The sequence below is a fragment of the Tamandua tetradactyla genome, chromosome 26, assembly GCF_023851605.1.
Source record: "Tamandua tetradactyla isolate mTamTet1 chromosome 26, mTamTet1.pri, whole genome shotgun sequence".
NCBI lineage: Eukaryota > Metazoa > Chordata > Mammalia > Pilosa > Myrmecophagidae > Tamandua > Tamandua tetradactyla.
In genome coordinates this window covers 27,630,685-27,648,665 of record NC_135352.1, presented here as the reverse complement: position 1 = coordinate 27,648,665, position 17,981 = coordinate 27,630,685, and the positions used below count along the sequence as shown (strand labels likewise).

At 41.9% G+C, this 17,981-nt stretch overlaps 1 long non-coding RNA gene across 1 annotated transcript; it reads left to right on the top strand.

Annotated features, from left to right (window-relative positions):
- The first annotated feature begins 3,004 nt into the window (after positions 1-3,004).
- LOC143669946 (uncharacterized) lies at positions 3,005-17,430 on the top strand. Its single transcript, XR_013169135.1, has 5 exons — positions 3,005-3,306; positions 4,345-4,428; positions 4,589-4,745; positions 16,557-16,628; positions 17,215-17,430. It is a non-coding gene; the product is annotated as an uncharacterized LOC143669946 (long non-coding RNA).
- The last annotated feature ends 551 nt before the right edge of the window (positions 17,431-17,981 follow it).

Here is a 17,981-nt window from a genome sequence, read left to right as displayed (position 1 = left end):
TAAAGGACCATGGCCCTTTGTGGGGTACATAACAGCTCCAAACCAGCACAGTAAGCAAGAATTTTTTAAATATTATTTCATTGTTTATTCTAATGCACAGTGGGTGTGGGAAATGATTAATGCAATATTTGGTTTAGTTATAAGTTATTTAGTTTGCATTTATTATTTGGATTTAATAATCTTTCCCACATCTGCAGAACTGGCAGGCCTGTTTTCTATACTTCATTTATGTCACTCGTAAAATGGTTACCTTCCCCGTGGCCAAGCCCAGAGCCCTTACCAACACATTGACATTAGTCAACCCTGGAAGGGTATTCATCCAGCCAGTTACGAATCCACCCGATAGTATTCCTAACCAGTCAACATTTCACCTCCCTTTTACAAGGATGTCACAGGCAATTCTGCAATATGGTATTTTCAACAGAAAAAAAAGTGTTAGTTTGATATGACTTGATCCCAATATTTTTACACATGTGGATAGGGACAGGAGCGTTAACCTCTCTCTATTGATCTAAGACAGTGAGTGTGGAATTAGATGCAAGGTGAGCTAATTCAACGTTCTTCAAAGTACTTTCAAATATATTATTCCATTTAATCATTTTCCCTTTCCTGGGTATATAATCCCCAGGTCATAAAAGAGGATATTGTTGCAAAGCCAAATCTGAAACCCAGGTTTTCTGACTCTAAGACAATATGCATCCTCTCCAGCCCAGCCTCCAGACATGGGTCTCAATCCCCATCTTCCTGTCAAGGAGAGTACATAGCAATCAGCTCCCTGGCAGATGTACACATTTTACTCCCCACTTGGCTTCTTGAAGGGATGACTTATGACATCCTTTTTAAAAGCCCGTTTTCCTAGTATGTTTGGACCATGGAAGAATATAACTAAGGAAGTTGACTTCCCTTTGCTTGAGTTACCCAACAGGCGATTGCCAAATCTGGGTGAATACAGCTACAGATTTTTTTTAGGTACAAGGTATAAAGTCTCCAGCTTTGCAGAACTTTTAACAGGCAAATATTTAATAGAAAAGGGCACTGGACTAAAGGTCAGCACTAAGTTCTGACTGGTCATCAGCCTTCACCATTGCACCTGCATCCTTTCTTTTAAACATCCCAAACCTGCAGACTCAGCCCCAGTCCAGCTTCTGGAACCAACCCTGATCCCAGGCCTAGTGAATTTAACCCACATCCCTTTCTGACCTCAGCCTTGTGTTTGGTTGCTTTGCTCCCCAAAATGAATCCCCTCATTTGACCTGATAATTGGGTTCCTGCACTATTTCTTGATTTTTAAATATCCATTTTTTTTGTCTCTTGCCAACCACTTCAATCCTGGTGGGGCTGAGTTTCTGACTTTCTAAGGCCAGTCACCATCCTGGGGGTAGGTAGAAATCCTGTTTCTGAAAATGGGCCCAATGGGCAAGCCAGGCACAAATGCCTGCCTGCAAGATCTGCCAACATCCCTTGTTCCCAGCTTCTCCTCTTGGGCTCCATTAGCTGAGGCACCTCTCTTTCTGCAAGCACAATGTTCAGAGACCACATTCTGTCAACAGAGGTCTCTCTCAGCGTGCTGTCTGGTGCCTGTCCCATCCAAGTAGGGATACCTAGTCCCAGGTTCTGATCCTCATGGTCTGTCCCATCTGACAGGTAATCAGCCTGCTTAGCCAGGTCACAAGACAGGAGGGTGCAAAGATCTGGTTCTAATCCTGGTTCTAGTCCAATGGCCAAGTAGCCTTGGGCAAGTCACAGACTCCCTGAGCCTCAGTGCCTCAGCTTCAGAATGGGCACACGTGCTTAGGTGATAAGATGGGACAGACTTGTCTAAAACTACCATAATCATCTCTAATTTGAAGTTTCTGTGAACTCCACGTTTATACAATTAATTTACACAATGAATGAGATGGAAGGTCCTTTTCCTCAATGCACAAATTTGCACATCCTTACTTGATGCAACAGTTCTTTTTTGTTTTTTAAAAAAGTTCATTTTTTGTTAAAACAAAACGCAGACACTTAGTTGCCATAGGCTGTCTGCCAAGACCATCGGAAGGGAAATTTAGACCTGGGAGAAGGTTTGCTACTATATGCAATGGTTGCTCATTGCTCTTTGTCCCTGAGCTGAGGGAGAGATTCATTTTCAACTGAAATGAATTTCAACGGAATTCAATTTCATTTCAACTGAAATGATTCTGGCCAGGTGTCCAGAATCAATTGATCATAAGATAAAACTTACCACTATTCTTTCCTAGTACAAATCTCACCATGTAAACCCACCGACCCCAAATATATTAGCTCAGGTGAAATCAGAAGCAAACCAAAGGCAGTGTGGACAGGGACAGGCTGACACCAAAGGACAACATGCAGGCTAATGGGGCTTGGGGAGAGGAGAAAGAGGGGTGTTGCCCTCCACCCAGCCCCCTCTTACAGCCGTGTGTGTGTGTGTGTGTGTGTGCACGTGTGCACGTATAATAGGAGTCTCAGGTCTTTTTCGGCCCAGCCACTCCCTGTTCTTTGGACGGCAAGGCTGAGTCCCCTGCCAGCTGAGTCCCCCGCCAAACCTTTGGTTTGGCAAAGCTATACTATAGGCACATTTCCAGACAAGAAGAGCTTCCTCACAAATGCCTCTAAATTACTTATTCCCGCTAATTCCAAAAAAAAAAAAAATTATTTTGAACTGATTTCATAGATTTTCGTTTATAGACCAAAAGGGAACATAATTTCCTATCTGTCAAAACCAAAAAAAAAACAGTAAGTTTGCTTATAAATATTTGTTTCTTCCATGGTTGAATTTATTTGCTCTCTGAATTAGAAAAGCTGAGTTTACTTTTAACGATAACTAGCAAGGTGATCTGCCCAGGCCTATAGGGAAGCACGGTGGCGGGGCGGGGGGGGGGGGGGGGGGGGGGGGGGGGGGGGGGGGGGCTGGTGGGAAGGAAGGGTGGGCGGGGCCGGACCGGCTTCTGCGATGCCTCCTGGGCCAGAAAGATAGACTTGTAAGGTCGCTGGGACCGCAGTAGTTGTTCTTATTTTACAAATGAGGAAATTAAGGCCCGGACGAGGTTAAAAGGCTCGCCCAAAATCTCGGGATTAGTTATGGTTGCAAACAAAATGCAGCCCCCTGACCTCTCTGCTCCCCCGGGGCCGTAGCTCTAACGGTTCTGCTCTGACCTGGCTTGTCCCCCTCTCTGCTCACCACTCCTAGAGGACGCATTTCCACGCACTGAGCGTGAGTGCCCAGGAGGGACTCCTGATCACCGCCTAGCCCCAAAGGAAACTGACGCCTTCACCAAATGACTCTCCTGGAAAGTAGATGTGAGTCCACAGTTACAGATAATGCAGGAGGGAGGGGGTCAGGGAGAGAGGTGGCCACCCTCTGCTGCACTAGAAGTGCCCACGGACACAGAGGAGGGAATCAGACTGATAACCTCAAAGTGGGACAAATATTAGAAATCCATTTGGAGGCGGGAAGGTTCCCTTCGCTCTGGTTTTCCTATCCGGTGCTCATTGTTGAGTGACCTGCACAAATCAATGGATCTCTCTACACCTCTGGGTCCTGGTCTGTAAAGTGGGAAAAATAATAAAACTCACCTCTCAGGTAATCATTTAGGTGAATTGGGACACTCTACATCAAGAACTTTATAAACAGTAAACTTCTGTAACAATTTCACCATTATTATTATTAGTGTGGAATATTAAAATGTTAGATGATTTCTGCTTCCACCTAAGAGATTACAATCTGGGAGGGAATATACTAAATGGGCATGAGTATACTTTAAAAACAGCTGCTTTCCTGAAGAACTCATCTTTCTAAACTCATCTAATTCAAGCCTAATTTTCCTATAGTTATAATCATAAAATGGGTGAGAGGATATGTATGCAGAGCCCATAAATCTACACTCACAATAGCATATTTTTGCTTTAAGTCTGCTTTAGAATTGGTCACGGCCATTGCCTAGGTTTCTTTGTCCATCACATTCAAGGTGATCTCATAGTAACTTACAGGACATTTTCAGCACCACTGTGTCATGAAAGCTTAGACAGAAAAGATGCTAAATTATTAAAGCAATGACTGTTAAAATAACAGCTCTAGAGTCACCAGAATTGCCCATGAAAGCCACTGCTGGTGAGTCACAGAGCAGTTGGCTCACTATAACGGGGACGAGGGGTGGGGTGGGGTGTCTGTTTACCATGAACTTGGGGTGGCCATGGGGCAAGGGCCAAATTAGCGTGCAAAAATCACTCCGTCCATGCCATTCTGGGCAAAGCATACAAATTTGGAGGAATTTGCACTATTTCAATTGCCTCCCATTCAATGATATTATATTACTATTTTACATATTATTATTGCAGATTTGCATAATGAAGTATGAATGTGTTGTTCAAAGGAGGACACATTAATGAAGCAAACAGCCCCCAAGAGGGTGGGGGATAAAGGTGAGAACGACTGAGGAGGGGGTGGGGGGCCTGGCTAACTGGGGAATACTTTTTGAAGGATGAGCACTTTGAATATACTGAATAAAAATACATTTTGAATATGTTTGAAGAGAAAGCATGTTCTAATTATTATAATATGCTATTTCTTTGGTACCACTAGAAATTGCTCAATTTCAGAATCAATAGTTCTTCTGATTGCTGTGCTTTTGAAAGAACCTTGGACCATTTGTATTTTGAAAGGCTCTGCCGTCATCTCTTAGACTTTACTCCACAGCCTGGTAAACACCCAGGGATGGAAGGGACACCACCCGGAAAAGGTAAGGAATGCTGCCTGCAATTCCCAGGGTGAGGAGGACAGAATTTAAACCTATTTTGTCAGGCACCAAATGTTGATCATATAATATTTCTGAATAGTTAAAAGTAACCATTACTATCTTCCTGAAAGAAGCTGGAGTGGGAATTCTATTTTTGGTTGCCAAAGAATACATTTAGTTCTTTTGGGTTTCCTTTGACTAATAGAAAAGAAAGTTTAAGTTGCTTAGCTGAACACAAAGTATATTTTTATCCTGGATGGGCGATTAGAAATTCTGACTTTAAAACACAAAGAAATTCCTTCTTTGCTTGAATTAGCACATCTATCAGTTAGTGGGCAAACATTTATTAAGCCCTTGCCATGGAAACTTTGACTTTTCCCTGTTTAAAAACTCTTGCTGAATTCTCTAATATCCTATCACAAAAAATATTTTCCTCCATCATATTGTCTCAGAACACATTTATTTTTCCATTTTACCTTTGGACTAGTTAAAAGTATTTGCTTTTTTTTCCCCTGTAGAGATGAATTATTCAATCCTATGTTTTTTATCCAGTTCTGAATTTCTTAGGGCGGGAAAATGAATTCATGTTTCTGTGTTATAAAAGACAGACTCATAAGCTAAGATCACCTAGCCCAGTGGTACCCAGATTTGTTTATGCATCAAAATCAATGGGCAGGGCAGGCCACGGTGGCTCAGTGGCAGAGTTCTCACCTACCATGTCGGAGACCCAGGTTCAGTTCCTGGTGCCTGCCCATGTTAAAAAACAAAACCATACCATTCTCGGGCGTGCCACGGTGGCTCAGCAGGCAGAGTTCTCGCCTGCCATGCCAGAGACCTGGGTTCGATTCCCGGTGCCTGGCCATGCAAAAAAAATAAATCACATGGGCAGGTGGTTCAGTGGTAGAAAGCTTGCTTTCTATACTAGAGATCCTGGTTCGATTTCCAGACCATGCATACCCACCCCCCAAAAAACAAAAAATCGTATGGGAAAGAGAAAGTCTCACTCCAGACCTTCCAAAATAGAATCTTCAGGGATTGGTCCAGGAATCTTTTTAAAATAAGCTCTCTGGGTTAACTTTTTAGGCATCTAATCTCCCATTAGTCCATAGAATTAAAGAGGCTGGAAGGCGCAGTGTAGCTGCATACCCAAGAAGAAAAGGAAATGGGTTTGATGACAAACTACTCAGTTTCTACCACATAGGATATTAGTTTTTCTATCAGTAAAAAAGATAATCTTGAAAGCTTTAATAGTCTCTTCTACTTAGGCCTTCACCTAGATCCTAAAAGACTCCATCTGGAGGTCATTAGGTAAAAGGAAAGAAAATGCAATATGGCATGCATACATGGAGAACCTGAGTCCACCTTTTCAACTGCAATGAGAGGTTCATCTAGAGGACAAGTTGGATGAAGGCTGGAAATGTTTGTTGGGGTTGAGTTGTGGCAGCCTTAAATGCTAGGCTAAGGTATACTACCAACATTTTAGAACAAAAACCAAAAGACTCCTAATCTGGATTTGAGGTGGGACAAAGACTCCTTAAGACCCAACTCTAATTTTTTGTCCACTAGGGATAGTTTTGTCCGTAGCGGTAATTTCAGGCTATCTCAGAAGATAGTAACAGTGGATCTTGCAACCCTAATGCACCTCTGTTCCGTGTGGTCACTCCAGGACTTTGTGCCTGCTGATGGCAACACTATTTCAGGGTTCTCTCCTCTTCCTCACTGGAATCAGCTGAAAGGTGGCTGTTCTGGTTTGAATTCCCTTTAGTCACTAGGAAGCACCCGGCTTTGTTTCCCCTCATCCTTTTCAACTTTGCAGGACCTCATGGCAGGCATTCTGCACACTGATTTTCCCCAGCCTCTCTTCTTCTATTTTCTATGTTCCCTTTTCTCTAATTTCTTCCTTTTTAAAACATATTATTACAGTAAAAATTTTGGTATACCAAAAATTATACATTGAATCAATCAAACCAAATAAAAAATATAAACAAATGTTGGTAGACCATCTTAAAGCCTTTTCTAATGTGGTATAATACGCATAAGTAAGCACATTAAAATAAAATATACTGCTGTTGAATCTAAAGAGAACAAGTAGCTAAACGCTAGGTTCTCTTCCTCTACTATGTGGAAACTGCCCTCCTACCCATCTCCCTACCCCAGCGACCTGTAGGGGATGGAGGCGCTGAACAAATTGCCCTTCGAAAGCCAAGCAAGGGGGTCGAGCCCCTCCAACAAAAATGCTTTTAAAACAAAGAACAAACAAAAAAACTTTCTTTTCCTCTTTTTGGAAGGGGTGTGTGTGAGCCAAGGAGAAGATAATTAACAAGAAGTTTATTTGGGATCTTAGAATTGCAATTCAAGGAGCACTGATTCTGGTAGCAATCCAAACTGGTGGGTCTTGGGACTTCCAAGTAATGGTTTCTAAAGGAAAGGAAGAAGACCAGATAAACTGTTTGTGGGTGGTGGCTATTGGAGGCACTCCATATGTCCTTCAGCTTAGCTAGTTAACTGAGTTCTTTATCTTGTGGTTTGTTAATGGTGTCCTGATGTCCTTTGAGTTTCAAGGAATATTGTTGCTTGAGGCTTTGCATCCTTTGGCAGTTTGTGATATCTGACAGAGATTTGCATAGGAGTACTCTCCAGAATGACCTCCCTATCTCCATTTTAAATCTCTTAGTCATAGAAAATCCCAATTGTTTTATTTCTTGTTACAGACCTTAGCATTCTCCTTACCTCCCGGTTTCCTTTTACAATGCCCTCAACTTACAGTCTGGTATGCTACTCTGGTGGAAAGGTGGATTTTTCTGGTCCTCTCCCCCAACCCAGCACCTCCTCCCAGGCTCCAGCTGAAGAAGGGCCTTGACCTATGAAGGGGTCACAGCTTAGGGTCCCAGCTAGAAACGTGGGCAAAGGTTAAGGTCTATGATGGTGGAGGCACAGCGACAGCGGATCTCTGCAAGAAAGAAAGTGTGATCTATGTAAAAGAATGCCCGTCTATATTTGGAGACTGCATTTATAATATGTAGTAAAAACATTTGGAAAGATCTAAACCAAAATGTTTACAGTGTTTATTTTGATCATAAGGATGCAGTTATTGATCATAAGGATGAAAAACAAACTATTCTATTTTTGTGCTTGCATTCAAAATAGAACTATTGTCAACACTTCAGTTCAGTCTTCCCTTCTTTTAGCTCTGTCCAGCAGGAAATTTTTTTCTGCATCAGCATTATCACATATTTTAAGACTTGTAAATGTCAGTCTTAAAGACAGTCCATGTCATTGATTGAACATCCATTATGTGCATAATCCTATGTTATTAAAATACAAATAAAACAGATGATGTATTTATACTCGACTTTTTGGAATCAAAGATAGACTAAACCATGTAATACACACAAAAATAAAAGATCTGAAGTCAGATTTCCATCAGCCTCAGTAGAAACACTTCGATCACATGCTGTAATGTTTGAAAGATGGAAAGTCTTGGGCTCCCCATAGGCACAGTCCCTGTGGGGTGGAGTTTTAGAGAGACCCAAAAGTCCCTCCTAAGCTCTGGTGAGGAGGGGCAGAGCAGGGCCTATCAGGGGTTACATGCCTCTGTGTAACCTCAGGTCACTTAGATGCATGAAACAGGCACAGGGTGACCATATCGTTCACCTTCCAAATGCAAACACATCTAAGAACAAAGAGTCTACCCCAACTGGGGTAGCCAGGCCAGTCAGGACATAGGGTTCCCTCAATAAGAAGCATATGGAATGATGGGGCCTCCAACTCCAATGAGAGAGTGTGTCCTTATCGAGAGGCAGTGAGATACGACGTATTGAAAATAGGAGTTAAATCAAATACACGCCCCTCCAGCTACCACTTCACAACATATGAAAGCAGAATCGTCCTCACCATTCCCCAAGTGGAGCAGTAAAGGGCACCAGAGCACGTGCGTCCTTTCAGGTATGCTGCAGACGCTTAGCAACTTAACAGTTATTTTCCCCTCAAGTAAACATGACTCTCCCTCTCCTGTGACACATTAAAGCTTAAAGTGACTGAAATGTCCAATAAGGTGAGGTGGTTGGGAAAATCATGGTCCATTCATATCAGCTTTTACCAATAATGTCTTTAAAGACTTTTCGGTAAGTAAGGAAAAAAAATATCTCATGATTATAATATAACATAATATTGACTCCAAAAGACAGACTACTAAATGCTATATACAATATAAACCAAATTATATAATTATATATATATGAAAGAAATATATCAGAATTTACAACTTCTGGGAGATGGGATAAAGAATGATTTGTCTCCTCTTCTAAATTTCCCAAGAGGATTTTTGAAACAGGAATTATACATTACTGCATAATCAGAAAAAACACTATAGGCATGTATATGAAAGATGAATCTGAATATGTTACATATATACTCGACTTTCATATAGATAGTAAATAACACATAAATAGATGGATTGTGTGTGTGTGTGCATGTGTGTGTATTCAGTTTTCTCATGAGGTCCAACCAACACCAACCATCTGGCAGAGAATCCCATGTCATCGTCTTATACTCAACCTCAGGTGGCTGCCCATGCCCATGGTTGGATCAGGGTGGACCCATAGAAGAACCAAAAAGAATCCTGCAGAAATATCTGCTCCCTGCCCAACCTGGTGCCAGGCAGGAGTGAGGCTGAAGTTTGTGCGTGTACAGAAGGGGGATATGGGACAGAATCTTGTTAGTGGATTAGCAGGCATGTCTGTGCACATACTTGCATCGAAAAACCCTCCTATTATTACAGTATTTTTAAAAATGAGTTTTCCTGTTCTTAATCTGTTTTCGAAAAAATATTCCTTGAAACTCAAAGGACATTAGGACACCATTAACAAACCACAAGATAAAGAACTCAGTTAACTAGCTAAGCTGAAGGACATATGGAGTGCCTCCAATAGCCACCACCCACAAACAGTTTATCTGGTCTTCTTCCTTTCCTTTAGAAACCATTACTTGGAAGTCCCAAGACACACCACCAGTTTGGATTGCTACCAGAATCAGTGCTCCTTGAATTGCAATTCTAAGATCCCAAATAAACTTCTTGGTTGCCTTGCAGCTCAGTTTGTGGTTTCCGGGTGGACAGGTCTGACCTAAGGACTTAGTCCCCGTCGTGGTCCCTCAAGACCTATTGCATCTCATGGGTGGTGCCTAGGGCACTTCCCTCACCTCCAAACCTGCTTTCCTGTCTCAGGTTTGCATCCAAGCTCCTCCCACTCCAACACAGCCCCCACTTCTTTAACTTCACCCCATCTTCTAAAAAGCTCCACTCCTTCCCGTTGGAAGCGCTCTCATTCCCTAGATTCTTCCTCTCATACAGGGCCCCAGTTCTTCCTCCTGAAGTTCCCAATTTTGGAAAGTGTCCAAAGATGCATCTATTTTGGCTCAAAGGCCCCTGGGAAGAGGGGAAAACACTGTTCTGCAGTGAGCCCAGGGGTGGACAGGGTTTCCTTTCAGCACCTGCCAGGAGCGCTGCAGGCCTGCTGGTTATCTTATTAGTCAATCCAGTTAAACAAACACATCTCCCCAAAACAAACTTTCGTTGTTTTTGCCTGGAGACAATAGAGCTCATACCCACATTAAGGAATTCTTCAATTAGCAAACACTTGTTCTGCTTTTGAAGTTGGTAAGTCCTCCTTATCAAGGGGAATTCTGAAGCTCTTTCTAAAGCCTGCTGGGTGGTAAAGGGACCTTATTCACCTTTGTTGGCTACTCTGTGATGCCCTGGGAAAGGTCTTGGGGCTTCAGACTTTCTTCTGTCATGTAAACATATTGTCCCAACTGAGCTCTTACAGGGCTTGTGTCAGGGCAGCCTGAAGACCAAGGGACACTGTCAGGCACGGAGTTAGGCATGAGTTCATTAGGTCTTATGGACAGGAGAAGATCTTCCATGGTGGCAGCCAGCTACAGAAAATGAAGGTTAGTGCCCTGCAAAAGAGCAAAGAGTGCCAGGGCTTATAATGACGAGTGTGAGAGCAGATTTTCAGCAGGGTCTCCTGACATGGGGGCTTGGAGGCTTGGCTATCAACTGTGATTAAGGGAGGGGAGTTTCAATGCTTTGTGTACAATGCCACTTGTATATTCATTCTCCCCTGAAGAGGTCTGATGACCTTCAGTGTCTGTCTTGGTCCCATAGGTGGCTACATGCAAAGACCTGCTGTCAACATGGAGGAGAGTCCCAGGCCCTGGATCCCCACACACATAAACATACGCACAAGAGTGTCCTAATTGGTCAAAGTCAAGACTCAGAGATACTGATAGATGGAGTGAGGAGACAGCCCAGGCGTGGAAAATAAGGAACAGTTGGGTGGCTGTCCGGTCATACCTTGACTTACTAGAAATTCCATGGGAAGGAACTAGAATTCCAAAGCTGAGTTCTGAAATATGCAGTTATGTCTGATGGGCTTGATGGGCCCTGGCAAGTACAGGGACCAACCACAGAGCCCCTGAGTGACCACCTCCCACAGATAAGGAGGAAAAAAGGTATATGAGCTAAACTTAGCAGCAGGATGGGCCCTATGTGCTGAATTTCTGTGGGTACCTTGGGTGATGGACCTTGACTCAACCCCATGATGGGGTCCCAGTGCCCAGCAAGGAGAGAGCTACTGCACAAACATTAAAAGAAAATTTCCCTGAGAGCTTAAGTCATTAGTATAAGGAGCCCACTAAAAGAACAGAGTAGTGGCTGGAGATATTGTGAAGCCAGCAGTGATGGAACAGGAGAGGCCAGACACCCTGAGGCCCATTGGATGTGGTAAGTGGCTGGATCCTGCCATGTGAGCAGCTCAAGTAGTCAGGAGCCAGGTGGTCTCCATGGGGCCAGACAAAGGCTGTAACAAGAGCAGAGGGATTTGCCTGATGATAACGAAGGGCCCATGCCTAGGCTACATTGCCTTGTCCTACAAGAAGTTGGCCAAAGGATATTGATTCATCCAGTGACTAAATTTTGATCCAGGTTCAAAAGAATAAAACTGCTCTCCACCACATATACCCCCTCACCCATCCAAACAAAGAAAACAAGGTAGAAAACGAAAGATGACACAACATGACAATAATAGCAATAATGCATATTCTCCTACAAGGTGAAAGGCCTCCATCTCCCCTTAACCATTTTTAGCACCTGAAATCACTGCCCCTGAATGCTACCCTGCACAATCTCAGCCCATGTTACAATTTGTTCTTTACATTTTTATCATTGGGATATAAACTTTTGAAGAGTTTGAAGTGATGTTCCTGCTCATGTGTGGGTTTAAAGAAACAGCGAAAGTGGGGAAATAGCCAATTCTTAAAGGGGAGAAAGTATACTGCTCACTCTGAGCATCTCGAGGACAGATTGCCTTCTGTGGGCATCTTGTGGAGATTCCCAGTAAGTAGCAAGGCACACAAAGGAATTGGATGAAATAACCAAGCACTCTTTGTTCCTTCTTGGTCTTATCACAGAGTCCTCAGGCATGACTTAGACAGCCGTGTCCCAAAACGGATGAGGAATGGGATTAACATAGTGAAGGAGTCTCTACAGAACCAACACTACCCATGGTTTGCAAGAGCGCAGAGAGCATAGAGGGTGTGATTCATTTCCAAAATAAAATTTGCTCACTAGCCAAGCTGTAGCTTACTTGGTAGGTGTATCTGGCATGAGTCTCTGCCTCAACGCAAGCCTGGCTAAGCAGAAGGAAGCTTCTAGGAACTTCAGGGTACAGTTACTATGCTGATTAGTGAGGTAACCAGACCCGTGCCAACATGGGGCCTGAAGCTAGTTCCCACTCCTCTCTGACAGCTTGGGCCAGAAAGTTGGAGAAAGGGGTCATAGGAACACGCGATGAATGCAGTTGATATAAACCGGTGCACATCAAGCCCATTTGACAAGCACATCAGGGTCCATTGTGTCCCACCACTAAAGGCCTCTGGCTTTTATTTGCACTCAAAAGAGGGCATGACTTTCATCCATGTTTAAGCATCACATCTCCCATCATGACTGGATTGGCACATGCTGGTGTCACAGTGACGTTGCCCAGATATCTTAAAAATGTTTCATTCCTCATTCTAGTGAAGGTGGAGATTCTGTTTATGGTAACAGAAAAAGTATCAAATGGGAGAAGGTTCCAGGGATGTCCCCAAGAACTGAACAATGGCATCTCATAGACTATAACACCACTGGCTGTAGAACTTTTATTCATGCATGCATGCATTCATTCCTTGTTTCCTTAAATATATACATATATTTATTTGTATAGATGTAGATAGATGATTAGATAGAGTTGTTAGCCAGGGTTCTCAGAGAAACAGAACAAACAGGATACATGTGCAGATCTTAAGAGACTTATTATAAGAATTGGCTCCTGTGACAGAGAAGATTAGCAAATCCAAATCTCATAAGGCAGGCTGCAAACGGAAAACTCTGACAAAGGTGACAATGAATTCCCCAGGGGTTGTGGGATGGTCGAAGTGGAGAGAGGAATTCTCCTCTGAATTCAAATTGCTGAAATTCTCAGTCTCCCCTTTAAGGCCTCTAAATGACTGGATGGGGAGACTCATCTCATTGCTGACTCCTTTGTTGATTTGAGATATAATCAGATATATATACAATCAACTGACTAATGATTTAAATCCATTTATAAAATACACTCACAGTAACAATCAGGCCAGGGCTTCCTTAACCAAACAAAAGGACACCATAACCTAGACAAGTTGACATGAAATCATCCATCAGGTAAGCAACAGATAGATGATGATGATGAAGATAGATTAAATTGATAGATAGATAAATAGATGCATAGATAGGGCATCATGGTACAAGGCACACAAAGGTGATTTTTCTGCTCTGAATATTTCGTAGTTTACTTGGGACCACAAGACTTTAAATAGATGGATATGTGGCCAGCTGGGTTAAGGGCGTGTGTGAGGCACAGTGGTGGCTGTTTGGTCTGAGCACAAATTTAGGTTTTGCTGAACTCTCTTCCAGTGAAGTTTAGGAGCATACCCAGAAAGTCTGATGGGGTAGATTTGGAAGGAGAGGTTGAGGGGCAGGCAACTGCCATAGGCAATGAGAACTTGGGAGAAGTATGTAAAAAGATAATTTGTAGAAAGAGAGCTTTGCTTCGTGATTTGTCGTTCAATTTCCTCTTCTGTGTGTCAAAAAAATCTTTCATTTAAAATCATAGATATTGGTCCTGGCACTGTGCGATCAACAATGCCATCCTGACTAAAAGGGAGAAGAGAAGTGTAACAAATAAGATATCAGTGGCTGAGAGAGTACAAGTGGAGTCGAGAGGCTACTCTGGAGGTCACTCTTATGCAAGCTTCAGTTAGACATTGCTACTATCATAACATGCTCAACCCCAACCAAAATGATTCTTGCCAATCCTAAAGAATATTTAGTGCATTATATAAGATTCAGCAAAGGTTCCATAAACCAGGGTGGCTTTCCAGAAGCCTACGGCCTCTGGATGGACCTGAACCAGATAAGTCCTGAAATGCAGCTGGGCCAGCCTCTCCAGAACATCAACTAGTTCCATCCCCTTAGCCCATATTATTGACAGCCCCTTCCAACATGAAAAAGTTAGAATGGCCATCACCCAAATATCCCTAAAAAGTGAGATATGGTGATGGTGGAGTTGGACAGAGAAGGTTGGGTTTAACGGGTGAGTATGAGTATTGAATCAGTATATTGATGTTTCTTTTAGTCTCCAGTACCTTAGAGCACCTAGAAATAAAAATCTAAAATTCTGGAATTGTATCCTATAGCAAACTCTGAAATTTGTTCTACAACTAAGTGTTGCAGTGTACTTTGAAAATTATTGTTGTTTTTGTATATATGTTATTTTTCACAAAAAATGAAAAAAGAGAGAAGGAAGAATATAAAAGAGAGGGTAGGATTTTACAAATGGACATGACTGCTGAATCAATATATTGATATTTCTTTTGATCTCCAGTGCCTTGGAGCATGTGCTGGTTTGAAAGGATGGATGTACCCTAGAAAAGCCATGTTTTAATCCTAATCCCATTTTGTAAAGGCACCCGTTTCTTCTAATCCCTATTCAGTACTGTATGCTTGAAACTGTAATTAGATCATCTCCCTGGAGATGTGACTCAATCAAGAGTGGTTGTTAAACTGGATTAGGTGAGACATGTTTCCACCCATTCGAGTGGGTCTTGATTAGTTTATTTGTATCCTATAAAAGAGGAAACATTTTGGAGAAAGTGAAGAATCTGAGAGAGCAGAGAATGCCATAGCACCACGAAGCAGAGAGTCTACCAGCCAGCAACTTTTGGAGATGAAGGAGGAAAATGCCTCCCAGGGAGCTGAAGAGGAAGCTAGCAGATAACGCCGTGTTCACCATGTTCCTTTCCAGATGAGAGAGGAACCTTGACTGCATTCACCATGTGCCTTTCCAGATGAGAGAGAAACTCTGACTGTCTTTGCCATGTGCCTTCCACTTGAGAGAGAAACCCTGAACTTCAATCACCTTCTTGAACCAAGGCATCTTTCCCTGGATGCTTAGATTGGACATTTCTATATACTTGTTTTAATTGGGACATTTTGTCAGCCTTTGAACTGTAAACTAGCAACTTATTAAATTACCCATTTTAAAAGCTGTTCCATTTATGGTATATTGCATTCTGGCATTAGCAAACTAGAACAGAGCAGCTGGAAGAAAAAATGGAAAATCGTGGAACTGTAACCCATACCAAACTTTAAAATCAGTTGTATAAATACTTCTTAAAACGTATTTGGAAATGTATTGCTTTTTTCTATATATGTTATTTTTCACAATTAAAAAATGTTAAAAATCATAGATATTATATTGTAACAAGAATATAAACACAATAGAGAGATTTCAGCAGAGGAGATAGGGACTACCTCTGCCTTGGGCAGTCAGGAAGACTCTACTCACAAAGCACAGACTTGATCTTGAAGGATGGGTAGGAGTTTTCTAGACAAAAAAAAAAAATAGGTAGATAAGATAGTGGTCTCAAAAGCAATCCCAGTACAGATTATGGTGATTGAATTTTTGCTAGTCTGAGGAGAAAAACAAACACAATGTAGTAAGTTTTTCAAAATGCTAAATTTATTCATTTTTAAAGAACTTGGGTTTGAGAGAATGTACAGTCTACCTTTAGAGCATAACAATTTTTCTTTTCTCTTATGAAATCAAAGTAATGATAGATACTTTATTATAATTCATATTCTCTCTTACTTGGCCTAAAAACTACATACATTCCCAAAATTTTAAGGAAGGAACCAGTCTTCAAAATTCAAAATTCTAAGAACTGTGGGTAGCACATTCCAGGTTGTAAGAATGGATGGTGTAAAGGCATGGGTAGGGTAGGGTAAGGAGCATGTGGAGATGGAAGATATCCAGTGTGTAAGTTCATGTGTCAACTTGGCCATGTTATGGAATCCAGTTGGTTGGTCAATCAAGTACTCGCCTGATTGTTATCATGAGGATATTGTATGGATTGAAATAATCAGTGAGTTGATTGCATCTATGGCTGATTATATCTACGATCAACTGAGAAGATTGCCTTCAAGCATAAGAAATGTCACATCCAATCAGTTAAAGGTCTTAAAAGGAGAAGTGATGATTTCAGCAGTTCTAAGAGAATTTCCACCTCTACTCCAGCCAGTCAGCTTCTCCTGGGGAATCTGTAAAAAAAAAAACCTTTATCAGTATTCCCAGTTTGTGGTCTCCCCTATGGGATTTGGACTTGCCTATTCTTATAGTTGCATGAGATAATTCTTATCCATACAATTTCATAATGTTTACATTATATATCCTGTAGGTTCTTTTTCCCTAGAGAACCCTGACTAATACAGCACTGGTACCAGGAGTGGTTCTTGAGAAACATATTAAGGTGAGCTTTCTGAATTGGTTCTGGAGTTTTTGGAATTACTTTTATAATCTGATTAGATTCAAAGGCACCGAGTGTTCCCAACATCAAGATGGCACTGATAGTCCATGGTGTGAGTTGGCAATAGAAAAAAATAAGCAAAATATCACCACTGGATGAGGTTACTCAAATAATTATAAGAGGCAAGGCTCTGGGTGACAAGGTTTTTGACACCTTAATAGGGTTTGTGGAGTTAAATGGTATAATGATATTGGCTAGTTCCTAAATATTCTGGATTCAGTTATAAAGAAATGGATGAGCTCAAAGCTTCAAATTCACAATGTAAGTGCTGCATGAAGAATGTGAAAGTTTCTATATGTGTGCTGTGAAAGAAAATCTGATTTTGCACAGTCAAAGATTTAGCATTTTGGAAAACCAGACCCAGAGTCTCATTGTGCAAGTGGCAGAATTACAATGTAAATTAAATTCCTAGCCTTTCAAGGTGTCTGCTGTTTAAGTAAGAGCATCAATTGGAAAGGAACAGGATTCTGAAAATTGGAATGGGGACATATGGGTTGATACTGATGCTGGTGGGACTTTGAAATCCTAGATTCTGCTGAGCCTGCCAGATAAACCTGCAATGATCTGCGTTGAGGAATCAGCCACAGAACCTCCAGTCTGTCTTGAGGAATGTGACACACAACCTCCACCTGAAGAAATTAACCCTGTTGTGCCTGATGAACCTGTAACCACCTCCCTCAAGGAAACAGTCCTCAACCCTCTCTGATGAGAGTAATCTGTTTCACCAAATAAACTGCAATTCTATGCCCTGAGTGAGTTAGTTTCCTAAGCACTTCTAATTTTTTCCATGACCCACCCCGACCATCCTTCTTTACTTTTAGACCTGTAAATAGACTGAGATCCGAACAGTCTCCAAAAGGTGAGTTATCACGTGTGACCCATGAGGACGTGTGTTATACTCCAAAACAGCTGCATGATTTTTCCAATTTATATAGATAGAAATCAGGGGACTATGTGGAAATGTATATTAAGGGTGTGTGATAATGGTGAAAGGAATACAAAGTTGGATCAGGTTGAATTTATTGCTATGGGCCCATTAAGCAGAGATTCTGGATTCAGTTTTTGTAGCTCAAGGGGTAAAAAAAGGCTCTAACTGTTTGGGTGGTTAGCTGAAATACTGACCAAAACTTGGCCTACATGGCCTGAGGTCAAAATAACAAAACTGCCTTGGTGTGATGTAGATGAGGGGATCCAGAGGCTGAGAGAGATAGGAATGTTAGCGTGAGTTTATCATGGAAGACCTGCTCACACACTCTGGAATGTCCAGAGGGCACACCTTTCACCAGGACTGTGAGG